Genomic DNA, 22661 nt, shown 5'->3' with positions numbered 1-22661 from the left:
CACGATTGTGTGTCCCCACCCACACTGGCCCATATGTGTAACCAATAGATTATGTTGGACGTGATACCACCTGACTTCTGAGGCTAAGCTATAAGAAGCCTTGCAGCCTCCATCTTGATCACTTAGGGCACCCATTCCTGAAGCTCAGGGTCACCTTGTAAGAATCCACCTACTCTGCTGGATGAATCTTGTGGAGAGGGAGAGAGGGTTCTAGCTGAGACCCATCTTTAAGGCCATCTCCTCCAAGGCACCAGGCATGTGAATGAAACTATTGTATTCTATACCAGTCAGCCCAGCTGCTAAGTGGGTACCCAGATTATGAATAAATACCTATTGTTTTAAGTTTTAGAGATAGTTGGTGACACTGCGATAGATAACTGGAACACCTGGCTAAATTTTACTCTTCCTTCAAGGGTTAGTTTAAGCATTACCTGTAAGAAATGTCCAATTTCCCTTTTTAATTTCCCCTTCCCAATTCGAGTTAGGCGTAGGTCTTCTTGCTCCCATGCCATATGCGCACTTACTGTGCTTCAGTCTACATTTCTGGGTTGTGCTAACTGCCGCATTAGACTGTGGGCTCCTTGAGGGTGTGTCTTATTTCTCTTTGTGAAAAGAGCTTATCCTAGTACTAGGCACATGGTGGCTATTCAAAGTAAGTTGACTAAATCACAGACTCTCAGGTTTGTTGGGACTTTAGAAGCAATTCAAAACAACCCAAATTGATCTACCACGTGTTTGTCCATCCAACCTGTGTGGGACACCCCTCCAATGATGAGGATTGACTACTTCCTGAAGCAGGCTATCCCATCTCTAAACGCACGGGCTTGTCAGCTTCACTCTTGCTCTGATCACTTTTTCATTCCAGCTCCTCTCAGAGTTCGTGCACTTATTAGTATGTTCCTTTGTGCTCACTTGTGCACTGTCAACGTTTTTTCAGCCTTTTTAATGCTTGCGTGATGTGTATCTAACTGTATTACAAGCTTGAAAATAAAGTGGCTATCTTAGATCTATTTAATTTTCCCTTGCTGGAATGTGCGGCATCCAGAGGTAACTCAATTTCTTCTCTTAATGTACTGGTTAAGGACATGGGCTCTCGAGTCAGAAGTCTTAAGTTCAGATCCTTACACTACCATATATTAGTGATTATGTGAAAAACAGATAAGTCACTTGATCTAAATAAATCTGTTTTCCCATCTGAAAAGAAAGATATAAGTTCTTTGTACATTTGTTGTAAAAATTAAATGATAGTGCACATAAATAGTGCTTTTAGCCAGAACCTAAAAATGTCAGAATCTCAACAAGTATTAGTGACTCTTATAACTCTCATAGAAACACAGTGCCAGCTGACCAGATTAGGCATTCTTTTTCTCATATTGAGCATTGGATAACTGCCTGGTTTTCTTTCATCTTACTTGTTTGTCTCACCTTTGCCTGGCTGCTTTCCCTATAAAAACTTCACTAGAGTGTCATTCAATTTTTTAAAGCTTATCTGTTCTTAGGTAGAAGATTCAAATTTGCAAATAACCCCATCTATACACAAGATGATAGATGTTTTGGTCAAAATCTTAGCTAAGCTTTGATTCCAGATGTTTTTGTGACTGTGTTTCCCTTGCAAAAGAAAGAATGTAGCATTGTGTAGACAAGTCCCTGATCTGATTTTATTGGTAACAATATCCAAATCCAAGCCATAAAGAATTGAGATATTATTCTCTTGATTTCAACCTAGCTATGTGACTTTTCCAGATCTCAGCTTCCTCGTACATGAAACATATAAAATAATTACTTCTTATTTACCTTTCAGGGTTTCTGTGAATATCAAAGAGAGGAGGTCCTTGAGGGCAGGGGGCAGGTGTCAGGGTAGGGGACTGGTTCCTCTTTACTCCTGATGTTTCCTTCTACGTGGAAAGACATTCTTTAATATAATACACCTGGCCTCTATCTATTTCTTTATTCATTCTTAACTGGGGACAAGAGAGGACTACATTATTTGATCAGTAACTTCGGACGCAGAGATTAAGCATGTGTAGTGCAGCCCTTTCCTGTCTCCTACTTCCTTGGGAGCATCTGCCTGCAGGGAGCATGTTCCCTGTGCTGTTCTTCGGGGATTGGCTCCATTTTTTAGGTCTAATCCTGGTACATGTTTAAGTTTATAATTAATTCTGGTTATGAAACCCACCTGGCCTTAGAAATAACATATTCTTGAATATCAGTTTTATGAGATATAAAGTTTATATTGGTACCTATCTACCTTACTGCTATGTCCTACATCTCAATTGGCTGAGAACTTGAGCAGGAAAGAGATTATATAGGGCTGCTTCAGACTCCAAAAGCAAGGGACTGGGTTTTAGTCATTTTTATAGTTCTAGCACCTAGCACAATGTCTGGCACATAGTAGGTACTTAAATTAATGCATTATGGTTGAAACTCTTTTGAATAATCTAGTGCTATATAAATAAGTGGTAGTATTTATTACTTAATCTATTAAGAAAAACAGCTAGTAGATTTATAAATTTCAAATTTCCAAAAGAAGCTATTACCACAACATAGTTGATGCCCAAGGAAATTTATATATCATTGTCTGTTAGTTTCAGCTATAACAAAACAGTTTCAGTTATAACAAAATACTATATACTGGGCAGCTTTTAAACAACAAACATTTCTTTCTCATATTCCTTTTCATTAAAGGTTATAATAAGATATTGAATATAGTTCCCTGTGCTATACGCATTGTGACTGACTATACTTCAATTAAAAAGAAAACAAACAAACAAAACACTTACTTCTCACAGTTCTGGAGACTGGATGACCCAGATCAGAATGCCAGCATGATCGGGTGGGGGCCCTCTTCTGGGCTTCAGACTTCTCACATAGTAAAAGGAGTGAGCTAGCTTTCTGGGGCCTCTTAGGAGGGAACTAATTCCATCCATGAAGGCTCGGCTTTCATGACTTAATCACCCCCAAACCCTTGCTCCTAATACCATCACCTTGGGCATTAGGTTTTCAACATATGAATTTGGTGGGGGGTGGGGCACAAACCTTGAGAACACAGCAAACATGAACTAAACTCCAAAAAGATTTGTAAAGTGTAATGGATAAGTCAGTCTTCCTGCACATACTACAGATCGGAAAACTTAGGACAAAATAATGCAGTTACTTACACTCTCATAGCAAGTTTATAGTCATGTTTGGAGTAAAATAATGGCTTTAGACTTTTGTTAGCTAGTCTAGGTTCTTGTTTTGAAACTCAGTGGAATACACCGAGACATCTGTAAGCTTTCAAATCGCTATGTGGGTGCCAGACTTATTTGCCAGTCCATTTGGAGGATCAGAAATTGTTGGATAACATGTTCTGGAATCTTTGGATTACAAAGTCATTGAGACAGTTCTGATGGAAGAAGAGACCATCACAGTAAAAAAAAAAGGTGTGAAGTTTTTGATTGTTATCAGAGGAGTAATTACCAGCAAATTGGTACATTTATAGAGACAGCAACAGATGTGTGACAGCTGGGCTAACTGAATGTCTGGTAGGCCTTTTTCTTGATAATTCCATGTACATGGTATGGAAAAGAAAGCAGGTGTGACCAGTCAATTGTCAAATGAAGAGAATAAATATCACTTGGAGAGTGTACTAATCTACTACACTTAATGGTTTGTTTTAGCTAGCAAGATAATCTAGCAATCAATTTTTGATGGTGAGGTGATAAAATTTTATACCTAGAGAGCACATACTCTTATAAAAGTATATGGCAAAATGTTTGCTATAGCATTTCCTATTTTTAACTTTTACATGAAGGCTTTGCAAAATATACATTGATGTGAATTTCTGCAGCCACACCCCCATCCCAGCACTACTATGTATAAAAATAAATGGCACTGAAGTCAGCGAGTTTGACACTTCCACAGACTTGGGCTGCTAGAATATTCACTAAATCTTGACACTTTTAAAAAAAGAACACAAGACTGACAGGAGACCAGAAATCTAGTCACTGGCTGTGTCTCTCAATAGTTTAGGGACTTGGAACAAATTAATTTTTGATCTCTCTGGGCTTCAATCAGTTCCATGTCTCTAAAATTAGATGTTTGGATTAAATGATCTCTAAGTCCTGTCTGTGGTTCTAGCTCTTTATAGGAAAAAAAAAAGCAATGTCTTAGCAATTCTTTTCTTTAATTGTGAGAGATATTTAAGACAACAAATTACAAACAACATTATCCTGTGGTAGCAAATATATCAAAAGCATTCAGTAAGTATTAGTTGATGGCCTGGATGATTATCTTACATAAACTGTTGAGAATGAAAAGAAGAAGAAAGTGCCTAATACCAGTCCTCAAGGTCCTCTTTGTTTTTCCAAATATGTATCATCTGTTTTTATGTATTACATTGGTTTGTATAATTTCTACTAGCTGCTGAGTGGGAGGAGGCTACAAGGATTTGTCCAAGTTTTGATAATCATCATACTTTTCCATACATTTCCAGTATAGTAGATTAGTAGTTTTTAAAATTTAGTGTTTACCAAAATCATCTGGAGAGCTTGCAAGAAATGCAAATTCTGATCAGGAAGACAGGTACCATACTTAGAGAAAATTACCATAGGTGTTAAAGAAGTTCTTGAGTTCAACTTCTAACTCTGTCACTTATTAGCTCCACACTTAACCCTCAGCCCTCTTGGATGCCATTGCCAACTACCTGATCTAACTCCTTCATGTTGTTCATTCCCCATGATAGGCTCAAGACCAACTGAGTAAGGTGGTTGCCTATTTTGTTCTCCTCTTGGGTAAGGAAAGGAAACTCAGTGAATGTTATTATCCATTTTCCCTAATGCACACTTGAAGTTATGCAATGTGCAGCCATTCTGTCTCCTTTTCTCCTCCACGTCTCCTCTCCTATCCATGCATGCCCCCCATACCTCTGCCTCAAATATAACTATATTGACCAAGGGATTCACTGTTAAGTAATTTTATATGTATCCTCCTTAAAACTCTTGTAGCTTCCCATTCATATTTATAAACTTAGGTGTATAACCTCTGTGTAAAACTCAGAGCCAAACCTTCACCTCTGTTTCAGCTGCCTCACTGCCCTATCCTAGAGCATCCAACAGTTCCCTGTACTCTTTCTGCTGAATGTGGTAATTATGAAATCAGAGGAGACTGCTTGAAAATAATTTATATTTGAACTGTGCTTTGAAGAAGGGGACAGGATTTTTGTAGAGATGGAGAGAAACTGCATTCCAGAAAGAAAGACTAGTGTAAGAAAGTAAAACATTAGTTCTCAAATTTTAATGTGTGCAAGAAATGCCCAGGGATTTTGTTAAAAATTCAGGCTCTTTGGCCACACCAGGAGACATTCTATTTAGATTGGTCTTTTATGGAACCCAGGGAGCTGCATTTTAAATAGCTACTTAAAGTGATTTTTATATAGTGATTCACGAGCAAGACCTTGAAAAATAGTAACCTGATGAAAATATGGTTTATTCTTATACATATTGAAATGTGCTTTGGGTTCTATACCCTCAAAACACCATTTGACTCAAATTGATCAAATATTTATCAAACATCTATTATGAGCTGTTACTCTAAAACAGTAGTTCTCAAAGTGTGATCTCTGGAACAGTAGCATCAGCATCACCTCAGAATCTGTCCAAAATGCAAATTATGGGGCTCTACCTCTGACCTACTGAATCAGAAACTCTGGAGCTGGGGTTCAGCGATCTGGTTTAAGTAAATCTTCCAGGTGATTCTAGGGCCTGAGGAATTTGAGAACCACTGCTCTAGATTCGTATGAGCTTTGTGTAATATAGCTGACCTTTACATTTGCTATTAGATCATCTCAGTCCAAACCAGTATTTTAAAAACAGAAATGGAGAGAAATTTAGCTCATAATTTAATTTTGCAAAATGAAAATAGAGAGCTAATATATTGTAAGATGTAAGAGCTGGTAATTTCTTTATCCACACTGATTAAAAATAGTAAAGAATTTTGAAATTATTTCCTAGAAGATATTTCCTCATTTACTTGTTTAAACCAATGGATATGATGGCACTATTTTATTTTCATATGAATATGTAAATTACACGTTTGTTACTATGCTTTCAACATAGTTGTAATTAATATATAGAAATGCAATTTTATTTTAGCCTAGAGCAGTATTTTTCACCTTTTGTTGCATATTAGAACCACCTGGGGAGCTTTTAAAAAGGCGATTTCTAGATAGGCCACCTCTCTTTATTCTGATTGATTAGATCTATATTGGTACACAAGCATTGGATATCTTTTAAGAGCTCCCCAGGGGATTATGTGCAACCAAGGTTTGAGAATCACTGGTCTAGAGTCTTCTACATGGCCCTTATTTTGTTTTAGCCACTAACCTCTGTTTAATAGCAAATGTATCCTTAAAAAATGCAATAATGAAAGTTCAGACAAAAATAGAATTTTGTAAAAGCAATAATGATTATCAGGTCAAGAAATTAGAATTCAGACCTCTTCCACCAGATGATCAGTGGATTCTTTAATGTTCCTTGGTGATAGAAATCTGGACAGTAAAGTCCTTGAAACAAGAGGATGTGCCTTGTCATTTTTATGTCCTCACTGTCAGGCATACAGAATAGATGCTCAAAAGTAGTAAATAAATGAAAGAAAGGAATGGAGGGAGGGAAATGTGAGTGTGCCAATTAACCAGCAAGTATCTGTGTTCTATCTACTGTTTTCACTTATTATTCTAGGATTGTGGGCAAAGAAGCAAATAACAAGTGTGGTTCCTATACTCTGAAAAATTATAATTTCAAGATAGGTAGATATGTATATGTTTTAAAATGCAAGATAAGGTATATTTTGCATCAAAATGCAAAACTTAAATGATAATTGGATTTCATAAGATGATAAGTTTACAATGAGTTGGAGTAACTGGGAAAGATTTCATAGAGGAAGTGGAACTTGAGCAGCTGGAGTGAAACAGGAAGAATAATCCAATAAGGAAGCACACTATGAGTACAGAGGAATTTTGGGAGGTAAATACTTGAAAAAATAGGTTTGGGCTAGGTTTTGGAGAGTTTTAGATGCAAATTAAAGTGTTTGAATGTTTTAATTTTATCTTATGGATGAAAGAGAGACATTGGTGTGTTTTGTGGTTTGGTGGTTTTTAGCAGGTGAGAGACATGACAAAAATAGCATTTTAGACATATTATTCTGGCAACAGAGTAGCTGTGGACATTGGCATTGATGATGGCTGAGTAAAGTATGAGGGTGTTGAAGATACAGGCCACTGAGTCATGCATGGAATTTTACCAAGATAGTGGAAACATACATGAATGGAGAATTTCTGAATAATTATAAGAGCCAATTATAATTTATGTGTATTAAATATATAATGCCAGGTGTATGCCAGGCAATGTACTAGGCATCAAAGATACATCTAGGGATGTTATAAAAGATTGGAAGAGTTACTTTTGTTAAAATGGCCATACTACCCAAAGCAATCTACAGATTTAATGTGATAACTATCAGATTACCTAGGACATTTTTCACAGAACTAGAACAAATAATCCTAAAATTTATGTGGAATCACAAAAGACCCAGAATTGCCAAAGCAATACTGAAGGAAAAGAATGAAGCTGAAGGAATAAACTTCCCAGACTCCAGACAATACTACAGAGCTACAGTAATCAAAATAGCATAGAATTGGCATAAAAACAGACATAATGGATCAATGGAACAGAATAGAGTGCCCAGAAATAAACCCAGCGACCTATGGTCAGTTAATCTTTGACAAAGGAGGCCAGAGAATATACAATGGAGAAAAGACAGTCTCTTCAGCAAGTGTTGTTGGGAAAACTGGATAGCAGCATGTAAATCAATGAAGTTAGAACACTCTCTCACTCCATACACAAAAATAAACTCAAAATGGCTTAAGACTTAAGTATAAGACAGGACATGATAAATCTCCTAGAAGAAAACATAGGCAAAACATTCTCTGGAATAAATCTTAGCAATGTTCTCCTAGGGCAGTCTACCCAAGCAATAGAAATAAAAGCAAAAAAAAAAATGGGACCTCATTAAACTTATAAGCTTTTGTACAGAAAAGGAAACCATTAGCAAAACAAAGGCAACCTATGGAATGGGAGAAAATATTTGCACATGATGTGACTGACAAAAGCTTAATCTCCGGAATATATAAATAGCTTATACAATTTAATAAGAAAAAAACAAACAACCCAGTCCAAAAATGGTCAGCGGACCTAAACAAGCAATTCTCCAATGAAGACATACAAATGCCAATAAGCACATGAAAAAATGCTCAATATCACTAATTATAAGAGAAATGCAATTCAAAACTACAGTGAGGTATCAGCTCACACCAGTCAGAATGGCCATCATTCAAAAGTCCATGAACAATAAATGCTGGAGAGGGTATGGAGAAAAGGGAACCCTCCTGCACTGTTGGTGGGAATGTAGTTTGGTGAAGCCATAATGGAAAACAGTATGGAGATTCCTTGAAAGACTAAAAATAGACTTACCATATGATCCAGCAATCCCACTTCTGGGCACACATCTGGAGGAAACTCTAATGTGAAAAGATACATGCACCACAATGTTCATAGCAGCACTGTATGCAATAGCCAAGACATGGAAGCAATGTAAATGTCCATGGGCAGATGACTGGATAAAGAAATTTTGGTACATTTATATAATGGAATACTACTCAGCCATAAAAAGTAATAAAATAATGCCATTTGCAGCAACATGGATGGACCTAGAGATTGTCATTCTAAGTGAAGTAAGCCAGAAAGAGAAATAAAAATACCATATGATATCACTCATATGTGGAATCTAAAAAAAGAAGAAAAAAGAGGACACTACTGAACTCATTTACAAAATAGAAACAGACTTGCAGACATAGTAAACGATCTTATGGTTGGTTACCAGGGAAAGGGGGTGGGAAGGGATAAATTCGGGAGTTTGAGATTTACAAGTGTTAGCCACTATGTATAAAAATACATTTTAAAAAAGTTTCTTCTGTACAGCACAGGGAACTATGTTCAATATCTTGTAATAACCTTGAAGGAGAAAGAGTATGAAAATGAATATATGTATGTATATATATGCATGACTGGGACATTGTGCTGTACACCAGAAATGACACATTGTAACTGTACTTCAGTAAAAAAATAAAGAGAAATAATATTAAGAGCATGCAGAGTTGGCCCAAGTTTACGGGTTGCTAGAGAAGCTTGTTTTAGGTCAAGCTGTTTTTTCCAGACCTCTTAATGATGGCGCTTTTGCATAATCAATGGGATCACCTTTGCAGTAAATTCTTTCTGCTTGTTAAAATGCCTGAAAACACCAGACTGACTATTTTTCAGGCTGTTTCTTAATCACCTTTAATCAGGTATAATTTTTCAAATCATTCATTAAAAGTGCTATCTTTTACACAAAGGACATTCTTAATCATTAAACACTGGCAGAATGAAGTGTGTTATTGAAGCACTAGGAAAGGTCAATTTTTCAGAGTACCAACATTTAAGACCATTTTACTGTCTAGGACTTCTATTTAAAAACAAAGAAAAATGGCAAAGAAAAAGAATCCCTTTATTTTTCTTTTATAAATAAAAGTTTATTTCAAAAGAGATACAGGAAAGTTTAAAGATACAGAAAAATTTTGAAAATACAGAAAAAAAAATTAAAGTTAACTAAAAGCACTCATATTTTTCTAACAGATACCCAACAAAATGTCTAGTAATTATTTCAACTCAACACTTTTTCTGTATGCGTAGTACAATGCTTTGTGTATAATTTTGTATCCTAATTTTTTATTTAGTATTATATTGTAAGCATTTCCACATGTCCCTATATATTTTTCTAAAATACAGCTATAATTGCTATATAATGTTATATGGATGTGTACCATGCTTTAACCCATAAACAAAATTCGCTTTTCTGCATTTCTTATCATATCCCTAGGACATAAACTACATTTACAGTTATTATGCCCAAGTATATGACTATTTATAAGGCTCTTTGTACATTTTATTATCCAGGAAGATTATACCTATCTATACAGCCACCAGTATATATATGAGAGTGTCTGTCTCACTGTATTCTTACCAGAATTGAGTACTACCACATGGAAAAGATAGCAATCATTTTTGTTTCTAGTAAACTGGCAGACCAGGTGTCCATACTGACTCTTCCACAAAAAACAAAACAAAGTGAATACAAACACTTTATAAATCTTTTTGAATACACCTACAAGCTGGAAAGAAAATAAGAAATTATTATTCAGGATCCAAAGTGAAGACCCAAGGCAAGGACCCAAAAGGGCTCAGCAGCTCTCCAAAGCCAACTTTTACTTTCAGAGCATTTTCTGAGCCTAACAAACTTTGTTTTTCACAGTCTTGTGGAGCTCACGGAATAGGAGCCAAAGCCTATGATCCACCTAAGATGAGGAATCAAACAGGAGAGCCTTCTACAAAGCTTGGGACCCAAAGAGCCATACCCACAGTTTAAGGGTTAACTAGAAATAAATCTGTTCCTTATCCAGGAAACTACAAGGAAAACTATACTATCTGCTTTGAACCTTGGTAGGAATGTGAAGTAATCCCCTCTTGAGATTTTTAAATAGCATGCTAGTCCTCTTTCAGGTGTACAGCCCAAATACATGCTACCTAGGTAGCATGGAAGACCTAAAGCTAAATATTTAGTTTAAAGCAAATCCAGACTGGCGGTTCCTCCAAGTGACTGACAGAACCAAACTCAAGTCCTCTTTTGAGGAGTCACCTTTACTCAAGTGCAAAATAATTCCCAGAGATAGAGATCAAAGGAAAATGAGAAAAAATAATTAAATTTATGAAGAAGTCACCATGAGTGAGAGCCAGTAGGAACAAAAGACAACAGAATAAGAGCCAAAAAACTTGATGTTTGTAACTATCAGACTCAGGATATAAAATAAATTTGTTTTCCATATTTCAGTAAGTTAAAGAGAGAATTAAAAAATAAAAGTAAAAAGCAAGTGGATATTAAAACAAACCATACAAATCCATAATAATGGAATGTGTTAAAATTGAAATGGAAAATTTTGTGGGTGAGTTTAACAATGGATTGCACACAATTAAATAGAATTTTAGTGAACTATAATAAACAACTGAAGAAAATATACAGAATACAGTCCAAAGAGATGAAGAGATGGGAAATATGAAAGAAGGGTTAACGAACTTGTAGGATAGACTGAGAAGATCTAACTTACGTTTAATCAGAGATCCAAAGGGAGAAGAAATTGAGAGTGGAACAGGGGAAATATTTGAAGACATAAAGTTTGAACTTTTTGTAAAACTATTAGAAGACATCAATACATGGATTCAAGAGGCCTAACTAGTCCCAAGCAAGATTAAAAAAGTGAAATCAACACCTAGAGACATTATGTTGAAACTATAGAATACCAAAGACAAAGTGATCTGAAAGCAACTGACAAACTATAGTTCTCTAAACAACAAAAATGTGATGTGAGTTGGAAGGTTTGAAAAGCAAGAAGGAATACTGAAGAAATAAAATCATAAGTCCATGGGTAAACATAAACATACATGGAATATTTAAAATAATAATTAATAATGATGTCTTGAGGAATAAGAAAACCAAATACTAGATAATGGTAGCATATAAGTCCAGAGGAGGTTTAGTGAAATTGAATCAGGCTTATAGTCTTCTCAGGTTTTTATATTGTTCACTTGGAAGGTAAACATACTGATTATCCTTGAAATTCAAATGATGATTATCATATAGGCAACAGTTTCTGACCACAATGTGATTAAGTTAGAAATCAACAGGTAACTAAAAAAATCCCCATATATCTTGAAATGAAGATACACTTTTCAATAATTACCAAATTAAAGGAGAAATAAAAAAATGGAACTTACAAAATACCTGGAAATCTTTAAAAAATGCAACATGACAAAATTTAGATTCAGCTAAGTCAATAGAGGGAAATTATAATAGCCTTAAATGCTTATATTAAAGGAAAGAAAGGCTGGAAGTTAATGACAAGCATATATTGTAAGAATTTAGAAAAAGAATAGAAAAATAAATGTAAAGAAATGTTAAATAAGGAAAGAACGAAAAGTAGAGGTTAGTGAAATACAAAATAAACATAAAATAAAGGGTACCAACACAGCCAAGAGTTAGCTCTTTAGGAAGAAAAAATAAAATAGATGAATCACTGTTAGAAGTGAGCAAGGGATAAAAAAGTAAAAGGCATGGTACAAGATGTACAATATTAGGGAAGCAGAAGGATATATACAATAACTAAAGCTGTTTTTAAAAAGGTAAGAGGATATAATGAACACCAATACATTTAATACCTTATATAACATGGAAAGATCTCTAGAAAAACATAACAAAGTATCTCAAGAAGAAACATACAGTATGAATAATACCATAATTATTAGAGAAATTAAATAATTAATGTAAATCTTACTACAAATAAACTTCTGTGCCTGTACAATTTTTAATAGTGAATAATATCAAGTATCTAAGGAACATATTATTTCCGTCTTCTACATATTGTTCCAGAGTAGATAAAAAGAAGGGAAAGTTTCTATTTCATTTTATGAGGCTATCATAACGTTGACACCAAATCCTGACCCCAAAAAAGTACCTGAAAATTATAGGACAAAGTCATTCTGAATATAGATCAAATTTCTAAACAACATATTAATAAACAGGACCCAGCAATGGTTATAAAACATAGTATCTTCAACACATTGGGATTATTCCAGAAACTTCAGGTTGTGTTAACATTAGAAAAGGAATTAATGTAATTCACAACATTAAAAGAATATGAGAGAATAATTTTAATGCAAATAGAAAAATTCATAAAATTCTTTATTCAATCATGATAGAAATTCTTAGCAAACTAAGAGTAGAAGGGTATTTCTTTAATCAGATAATGAGCATTAAAAATGAAACTTATAGTATACATAGTTTTTTTTTTTTAAGATTTGGAGTAAGACAACTGCTCTCAAGTCACAGAACTGTCATGTTTTATAAACATGATTGTCTCTGTAGAAAATCCAAATAATTTAGATACATATATTTTTAGGAATCGTAGAGAATACAGTGTTTTTGTTTTCAGAATATAGTACAAAACTCACTTATATACTATAGTAAAAAACAGAAAATGATGAAAAGGGAAATGTACCTTTTAAAATAGCATCAAAGATAAATGCCAAAGAGTAATTTTAATAAAATTATGTAAACTTTCTAGAAAAAAACGCAAAAATGTATTAAAAACTTTAAATGACATCAAACAGTAACTTCAATTTGTATCAGGAAATTAAGAGATCCAGAAATAATCAAAAAGACTAATATAACAAGTTTGATAAATAAATACTTTGTCTCCTTTCTTCTTTCAGCACTTTTAAATGACATGTTTATCTTATAAGGTAATAATTATAAAAGTGCACTGCATTTGTGACATACATAGATGTAATATATAAAACAAACAATAGCACGTAAAATAGAATAAGAGGGAATAGAGCTATATAGAGATAATGTTTTTATGTCCCACAGGAAATAGTATAAATATGAAATGGATTCTGATAATTTATGATGTATATTGTAAGCCCTAGGGCAACAGCTAAAAGAAAAAAATCTAAAAATGTATATTTACAAAATATTTGAGGGAATGAATATATTACACTGGGAAATAGTCACTTACTAAAAAATAGCAGTAAAAGAAGAACAGATGAACAAAAGACCCATGAGACATATAGAAAACAAAAAGTAAAATGGCAGATATAAGTTGAACCATGTCAATAATACGTTAAATGTGAATAGATTAAACAGTCCAATCAAAAGGCAGGTATTATCAGCATAAATTTAAAAAAACAAGATCCAGCTATATGCAGTTTGTAGAAGGCACACTTTAGATTTAAGATCGAAATAACTGAAATGCCAAACAATGAAAAAGATATGTAAACCAAAAAAGTGTTAGAGTGGTTATACTAATAGAATTTAAAACAAAATATGACTAGAGATAAAGGGGGCACTTTATAATGACAAAGAGTCACTACATTAGGAATAAATAATTTTGAACATATGTCATGTACTAGATTGTGTCCTCCTCCAAATTTGTATGTTAAAGCTCTAACTCCCATTTTGACTGGATTTGGAGATAGGACCTTTAAAGAGGTAATTAATTTCAGCTGAGTTATAAGAATCAGGCCCTAATCCAATGTGGCTGGTGTCCTGATTAGAAGAGGAAGAGACATCAAAGAAAAGGCCATGTGAAGACACAGTGAGAAGGTTAGCCAAGGAGAGAGACCTCAGCAGAAATTAACGCTGCTAGTACCTTGATCTTGGACTAGCAGATCCAGAACCATGAGATGATAAATTTCTGTTGTTTAAACTACCCAGTATGTGGTATTTTTTAATGATAACCCTAGCTGACTGAGACAAGTTTTGGTACTGTGAAGTGTGCTGCCACTATAACAAATACATAAAAATGCTGACATGATTTTGGAACTAGGTAATAAATAGGTAGAGGCTGCAGGAGTTTTGAGATACCTGCTAGAAAAAGGCTAGATTGCCTTGAAGAGGCTGTTGGTAGGAATGTGGAAAGTAAAGGTGATTCTGGTGAAATCTCAGACAAATAAGAAGCATGTTATTGGAAACCGGAAGAAAGTTAATCCTTGTTATAAAGAGGCAAAAAACTTGGCCAAAATATGTTTTAGTGTTTTATGGAAAGCAGAAATTGTAAGTGATGACCTTGGATATTGAGCTAAGGAGATTTTTAAGCAAAGTTTTATGGTATGGCCTGATTTCTCTTACTTCTTAGTGTAAAATGTGAGAGAGATGATTTGCAGAAGTAATTGTTAAAGTAAAAAGGAACCAGAATATGAAGATCTAGAAACTTAACAGCCTATGCATATTACAAAAAAAATAAGGTATATACTGGAGAGAGCTCCAAGAGAATGGCTAGACAACCATTTCATAAAGAGATTAGTACCAATGTGACTTGGAACCAATCAACCACTTTAATAGAAATTATGCCAAATTGGACTGAAGGGGACAAAGGAGAAAATGAAGGGAGGCTGCCAAACTTCTGGAATACTACAGGACAGGACAAAAGAACTATCTGACTATGAACATGCATTGTCTTTCAAGAAGAATGAACCTGAAGACAGTTCAGAGTGACAGGGCTACTACTCTCTCTATGGACCTGGAGGGTTCAGTTCCAGGAGGAGGTGAGATTTACTCTTTCACAGTTTCAGTGGACCAGGCTGCTGCCCCCCAGGAACTCAGGGGCAAAGCTGCCATCCAGAGCCAAGGTTCTGGATCTACTAACCATTAGGCACAGAAGGTGGAGTTGCCACCACATTGGTCCTGGAGGGCAAAGCATCAAACCAAAGATGATTATTCTAGAGCTTTAACAATCTAGTGGAATTTACCTTGCTAGGTTTTGGACTTCCTTGGAACCCATCACCTCTTTCTTCTTTCCTATTTCCTTCTCTTATGATGGGAATATCTATCCTATAACTGCCCCAATCACTGCATTTTGAAAGAAGATAACTTGTTTGGGTCCACAGGGTACCAGCTGAAGCAGAATTTTGCATCAGGGTGAATCATACCTCTAGTCTAACCCATACCTCATTTAGATGATTCTTTAGATGAGATTTTGGACTTAGAGTTGATGCTGCAATGGATTAAGACTTTGGGGCATGTTGGGATGGAGATGAACATACTTTACATATAACAAGGACATGAATTTTTAGGATTCAGAGGGCAAAGTGTTATGGACTGAATTGAGCCCCTCTCCAATTCATATGTTGAATCCTTAACTCCCAGTGTGATTATACTTGGAGATAGAGCCTTTCAAGTGGTAATTAAGGTTAAATGAAGTCATAAGGTGGGGCCCCTAATCCAATATGACTGATGTCCTTATAAGAAGAGGAAGAGGTACCAGGGATGCCTTTGCATAGATAAAAGGCCATGTTGAGGACACAGTGAGAAGATGACCATCTTCAAGACAAGAAAAGAGGCCTTATGAGAAACCAAACCTGCCAACACTTAGGTCTTAGACTTGTAGCCTCCAGAACTGTAAAAATAATACTTTGTTTAAGTCACCCAGTCTGTGGCATTTTGTCATGGCAGTCCTAGCCAACTAATATGTTGAGGATATGGGGAAATTGGAACCCTCATTCATTGCTGGTGGGAATGTTAAATGTCACAGTTGCCATGGCAAATAGTTTGGAGGAGTTCCTCAAAAAGTCAAACATAGTATTACCATATAACTCAGCTGTTCCAATCCAGGTACATACCTAAAGCAATTGAAAGCAGGGGTCCAAACAAATAATTGTATGTCAGTGTTTATTGCAGCTTTATTTACAATAGCCAAAAGATAGAAACAACTCAAGTGCCCATCAACAGAAAAATGGAGAAATGTAGAAAATAAATCATGTTGTTTAAGCTACCCGGTCTGTGGTAGTTTGTTATAGCAGAACTAGCAGACAAAGATACATGTTTTTACCTAACAAGAGAGTCCTAAATACACGAAGAAAATACTGAAAGAACTGAAGAGAGAAATAGACAATTCACCAATAATAGTTTTAGACTTCAATACCTCACTTTCAGTAGTAGATGGAATAGCTAAGCAGAAGATCAACAAGGAAATAGAGGACATGAATAACACCATGAATCAACTAGACCTAAAAGGCATCTGCAGAATACTCTACCTCTCAAACAGCAGAATACACCTTTTTCACTGCACATGGAAGACTGCCCAGGATAGACTGTATGATATGCCATAAAATAAGCATCAAAATACATTTAAAAAGATTAAAATCATACAACATATGTTTGTTACTCACAATAAAATAATATTGGAAATGAGTAAAAGAAAGAAATTTTGGAAATTCAGAAATATGTGAAAATTTAAGAATACAATTGTAAATAACGAATGAGTCACACAATTACCAAAAATTTAGAAAATACTTTGAGAAAAATGAAAAGAAAAAAACACTATATACAAAAACTTACGGGTTACAGCTAGAGCTGTGCTTACAAGGATGTTTATAATTTTAAATGCCCATATTAAAATACAAGAAAGCTCCCAAATCAGTAACTATACCTTCTATCTAAGACATGGGGAAAAATGAAAGCAAACTAAAAACAAAGCAAGCAGAATGAAGAAAATAATGAAGCTTAGGGAAGAAATAGTAAATAAAAAATAATAGAGATAATCAAGGTAAACAAAGTTGGTTCTTTGAAAAATAAACAAAATTGACAAACTTGTACCTATACTGATCAAATAAAAGTTTTTTGAGAGAAGAATGAAAATTAGAAATGAAAGAGGAGACACCACTATTGATCTTATAGAAATAAGAAGAATAATAAGGGAATATGGTGAACAATTTTATGCCAACAAGTAGATAACTAAGATAAAATGTTAACATTCCTAGACAATAAAAACTACTGCTTTTGGTTTCTGGTTCAGTAAGGAGCTTAGAAGTCATCACTCTCATCTTCACAAGAAGAAAGCTGAACAGACTGAAAATCAACAACTCTTTTTTCATCCATCATAGAATTGAGATCATAGGTCAAACTGCTGCCCCTCAAAATTGGAGAGAGAGAGACAGGGGAATACAGAGAATTGTAGTTTACTGGAGCAGTAGCCCAGGAGCAGAAATCTCCATTGGAACAATGTTACAAAGTGCCTGCACTATCCATGACATTATGTAGTGTTATCTGAATGTGGATTACATATATAAATTTATTTTGTAAACTCAAAGGTAACCATTAAAAAGGTTTTTAAAAATGTAATTGATATACTAAGAGGAGAAAAATTAAAATCATAAAATACTCAATTAAAACTACCTAAGGCAGAAGAAAAATGAAGACAAAAAAGAAACAACAAGGGCAACAAATAGAAACAGAAGCAAATATGATAAGATATTAATCTGACTATATCAATAATCATTTTAAACATCAATGCTCTAAATGCAAAAATTAAAAGATAGAGACTACCCAAGTGGATATAAAAAACAAATGTTTATATGTTTTCTACAAGAAACTTTATGTTGTCTATAAGAAACTTCCAATAAATATAAAGACAGATTTTTTAAAAGTGTAGGGATGAAGAAAGATAAACCATTTTAATAATAATCAAAAGAAAACTAGAATAGTTAAATTAATATTTATTTATATCCAGACAGAGCAGATTCAGAGTAAGGAAAAGTATCAGAGATACAGGGGGGTGTTACATGATGATAAAGAGACCAATTCTCTAAGAAGAAATAATGATCCTGAATGTGTATACACTGAACAACAGACTGTCACCACATGTGAGGCAAAAATGAATAGAACTTCAAGGAGAAATAAATGAATCCACTATTATATTTGGAGACTTCAACACCCCCTCTTTCAGTAATTGAAAGATCCTACCAGCAGAAAAACAGTAGGGACATAGTTGAACTGAACAACACCATCAATCAACTGGATCTAATTGACATTTACAAAATACTTCATCCAATAGCAGCAGAATGAATTTTCTTCTCAAGCTCACAGAGCATTTACCAAGATAAACTACATTCTGGGCGATACAACACAACTTAATAAATTTAAAAGATTATTAATCACACAAAATGTGCTCTCAGACTACAGTGAAATTGAACAAGAAATCAACAACAGAAAGATAGTTGGATAACACTAAGTCTGGTGATTAAACAACACATTTCAAAATAACACATGGGTCAAGAAAGTCTCGAGAAATTTAAAAATTACATCATTAAATGAAAATGAATCTACAACTTAGCAAATTTGTGGGATGCAGCAAAAGCAGTGCTTAAAGGAAATTCTGTAACCTTTAATACATATACTAGAAAGGAGGAAAGATCTGAAATTAATAATCTAAGCTTCTACTTTAGGAATCTAGGAAAAGAAGCACAGATTAAATCTAGGTAAGAAGAATAAAAGGAATAATAAAAATTAGAGAATATCTTCTAGAAAAGAACAGAAGGAATACTCCCTAACTCATCCTGTGAGGCTAGTAATACCAAAATAGGTAAACTCATTACAGGAAAAGAAAAGTATACACCAATATCTCTTATAAACATAAATGCAAAAATATTAGGAAATGAAATCCAACAATGTATAAAAAATTTGCATAACACAAGTATGAGGGATTTATTCCAGATATTCATGCTGGCTCCACTTTTGAAATTCAATTAATATAATCCTTCACTCAGCAGATTGAAGAAGAAAAATCATATAATAATATCAACAAAAACAGAAAGAGCATTGACAAAATTCAACACACATTCATGATAAAAACTCTCAGCAAATTATGCATAAAGGGGATCTTCCTCAACTTGGTAAGGAACATCTACAGAAAGCCTTCAGTTAATATCATACTTGGTAAGAAACCAGATGATTTCCTGCTAATATCAGGAGTAAGGCAATGTCGTCATCTCTCACCACTCTTAGTCAACATTGTCCTGGAAATCTTGACTAATGCAATAAGACGAGAAAACAAAATAAAAGCTATACAGATTGGGAAGGAAGAAATGAAACTTTTTATTTGCAGATAATATTATTGCTTATGTAGAAAATTCAAAGAATTAATCAAAAACCTCTGGGAAGTAATAAGCAATTATAGCAAAGTTGTTGTGTAAAAGGTTAATATACAATGATAAGTTGCTTTACTATATTGCACCAGTGAAAGTTGGAATGAAATTAAAAGCACAACAAAATTACTATATTGCTGGGTTTTCTTTGCTATATTTTGTGGAGGATTTCATGTCTATATTTATGAGATTTTAGGTTGGTAATTTATTTTCTTGGCATAATTCTGTCTAGTTTTGTTGTCAGGACTTTATATAATGATATGAGAAGTGTTCTTTTCCATTTTTTGGAAGATTCTGTGAAGGATTGGTATCAATTCTTCTTTAAGCATTTGGGAGAATTCATTGATAAAGCTGTTAAACCTGTATTTTTCTTTGTGGGAAGGTTTTTTAATTAACATTTTCATGTCTTTGTTATAAGTCTATTCAGATTTTCTATGTCTTACTGAGTCAGTTTCAGAAGTTTGTTGGTTTTTTAAAATTAGTATGCTTTATGTTTTAGAACAGATTTAGGTTTACAGAAAAATTGAGTGAATACTACAGTTTTCATAAACTCTCTCACCTCCCCTTTTCACAATTTTTCCTCTTATTAACATCTTATATTAGTGTGTTATATTGCTTACAATGATGCACTAATATTGATACATTATTATTAACTAAATTCCATAGCTTACATTAGGGTTCACTCTTAATGTTGTGTATTCCATGAGTTTTGACAAATGTATAGTGACATGTATCCACAATGATAGTATCATACATAGTATTTTCATAGTATGTTAATTACATAGTGCATGAAATGCATAGTATTTTCTGCCCTAGAATATTTGTGCTCTGCCTAGTTATCCCACCCTATTCTCTAACCCCTGTAAACCACTGATCTTTTTACTGTCTTCACAGTTTTGCCTGTTCCAGAATGTCATATAGTTGGAATCATACAGTATGTAGATTTTTCAGATTTGCTTCTTTCACAAAAAAAGTTCCTCCAGGTCTTTCTGTGGCTTGATAACTCATTTCTTTTTATCACTAAATAATATTCTTCTGTATGGATGTATGGCTGTTTATCCATTCACCCAGTGAAGGACACCTTGGTTGTTTCCAAGTTTTGGCAATTATAAATAAAGTTGTTTTAACTATTAATGTGCAGGTTTTGTGTGGACATGTTTTTAATTCATTTGGATAAATATCAGGGAATAGAATTGCTGAATCATATGATATCTATGCTTAGTTTTGTAAGAAACTACCAATGTGTCCTCCAATGTGGCTGTACCATTTTTGCATTCCCACCAGTAATGAATGAGAGTCCCTGTTGTTTCACATTCTCACCAGCATTTGATGTTGCCAGTTTTTTTTTTATCTTAGCCATTCTAATACATGTTTAGTGATGTTTAACTTTTTTATACATCTTTGTTAATCATTTATATTTCTTATTTAATGAATTATCTAGCCAGAACTTAAGCTTTCACAGGAGACACACAAAATCTGAATGTCTTACATTAAGTGAAATTCTTAATAAGGTTTTATTTTGTTTATAAAAGCAGATGTATGACAGGGTATTTTATGGACAGAATTCATACTTGGGTGAAAAATATGATCAGCACAGAAAATTTGCAATTAAGATACCTCTCAAATCTTCAGAAAATGATGGGCATTTACTTAAGTTTTATTTGAGTAATTTCTCTGGAGATTTGTCATTTAGTAAGGAGGCATACAACTATAAAGACATTGTGACTTTATGACCTTAAGTTTCTTTCATCCTTGGTATAGGAATAAAGGAATCTGGTCTGTGTCTAACCCCAGCTGTGTTTTTCTGACCCAAAGCAGTAGATTTGACTAACAGTCAATCAAGTATAACAGAGATTTTTCATTTTCATTATAAAATTTTATCAACTCTATTACTGTTATTAGGAGTCATAAGTAGTCACTCCACACGGAATCATCTCATTATCAGCAGTTAACCAGGACTATACTCCCTAGTATTTACACGTTCACATTTACAAGAGAAGATCTCTTCTTTCTCTTGTTATACCACTGTCCACTCTTTCATTTGCTTCTAACACTGAACCTAGACTTTTTTTTTAAAAATGTGAGGTAAGCCTCATGAACATTTCCATGCACAAAGAGGTCTATAAAAGTGAACTACAGGCAGCTTTGTAAAAACCATTGGTTTGCATGAAGGATAGTAAAGTTTCCTCAAAGCTGAAAATGATCTGTAGACAGTCTAGCTTACATCTCCTTGCTGGATTACCTTTGCATAATTCTCCCACAAGCAGCGTTAAATCATTACCCATCATGTTGTACGGATCTCTCGAGAAGGCTTTTGAGACAACCCTGCAGTGTTAATGTTTAATGTTTCATGCACTTTTGTCAGGATAAAATTCTCTTTTCTATCTAACCTGCAGTTTTATCCCTTTTTCCATTTAACTTCTCTCTGAAGGTGGCTACTGCTCATCAAGTTCATTTACATTCTGACAACCATTGTTAATAAAGGGCATATGGCTTATGTCTCCAACTCCAATGGTAAATTTTCAGCCGTCACTTATTTGACCTCTCAGCAGTACTGGCACAGATGACTGCTCCTTCCAAGTTGATATCCTTTGTTCACTTGGCTTCCAGTAAACAACATAATTCTGTTCTTTTAAATTTTTTTTCTATTGCCTCACTAGCTGTTTCATCTGTTTTATTTTCTGGATTTTCTTTCTCTACCCCCACCCCTTCAAAATGTTGGAGTGAACTAGAGCTTATCCTTAGTCCTATTTTCTTCTCTATTTACATTTGTTCCATAGGTGGTATCATCCCTTGACCTTAAACATCATGTATACATTAATGGCTCCTAAATTTATATATTCATCATAGACCTGTTCCGTGAGCTCTGGACTGATATATTTCCACTACCTACCTGGCAACTTAAACCTGACAGGCTCAAAATTAAGCTCCTGATTCTACCCTCTCCAACCCAAAATGTTTCCCAGTGTTTCCCATTGTAGTAAATGGCACCAGTTGCCCGGGCCAGAATCCCTGGAGACATTCTTGACTATTCTCTCTCATAATCCACATACAGCT

Source organism: Vicugna pacos, chromosome X (genome assembly GCF_048564905.1).
Source record: "Vicugna pacos chromosome X, VicPac4, whole genome shotgun sequence".
Taxonomy (NCBI): domain Eukaryota; kingdom Metazoa; phylum Chordata; class Mammalia; order Artiodactyla; family Camelidae; genus Vicugna; species Vicugna pacos.
The sequence above is the reverse complement of the archived record's forward strand: the minus strand, read 5'-3'. Positions refer to the sequence as shown.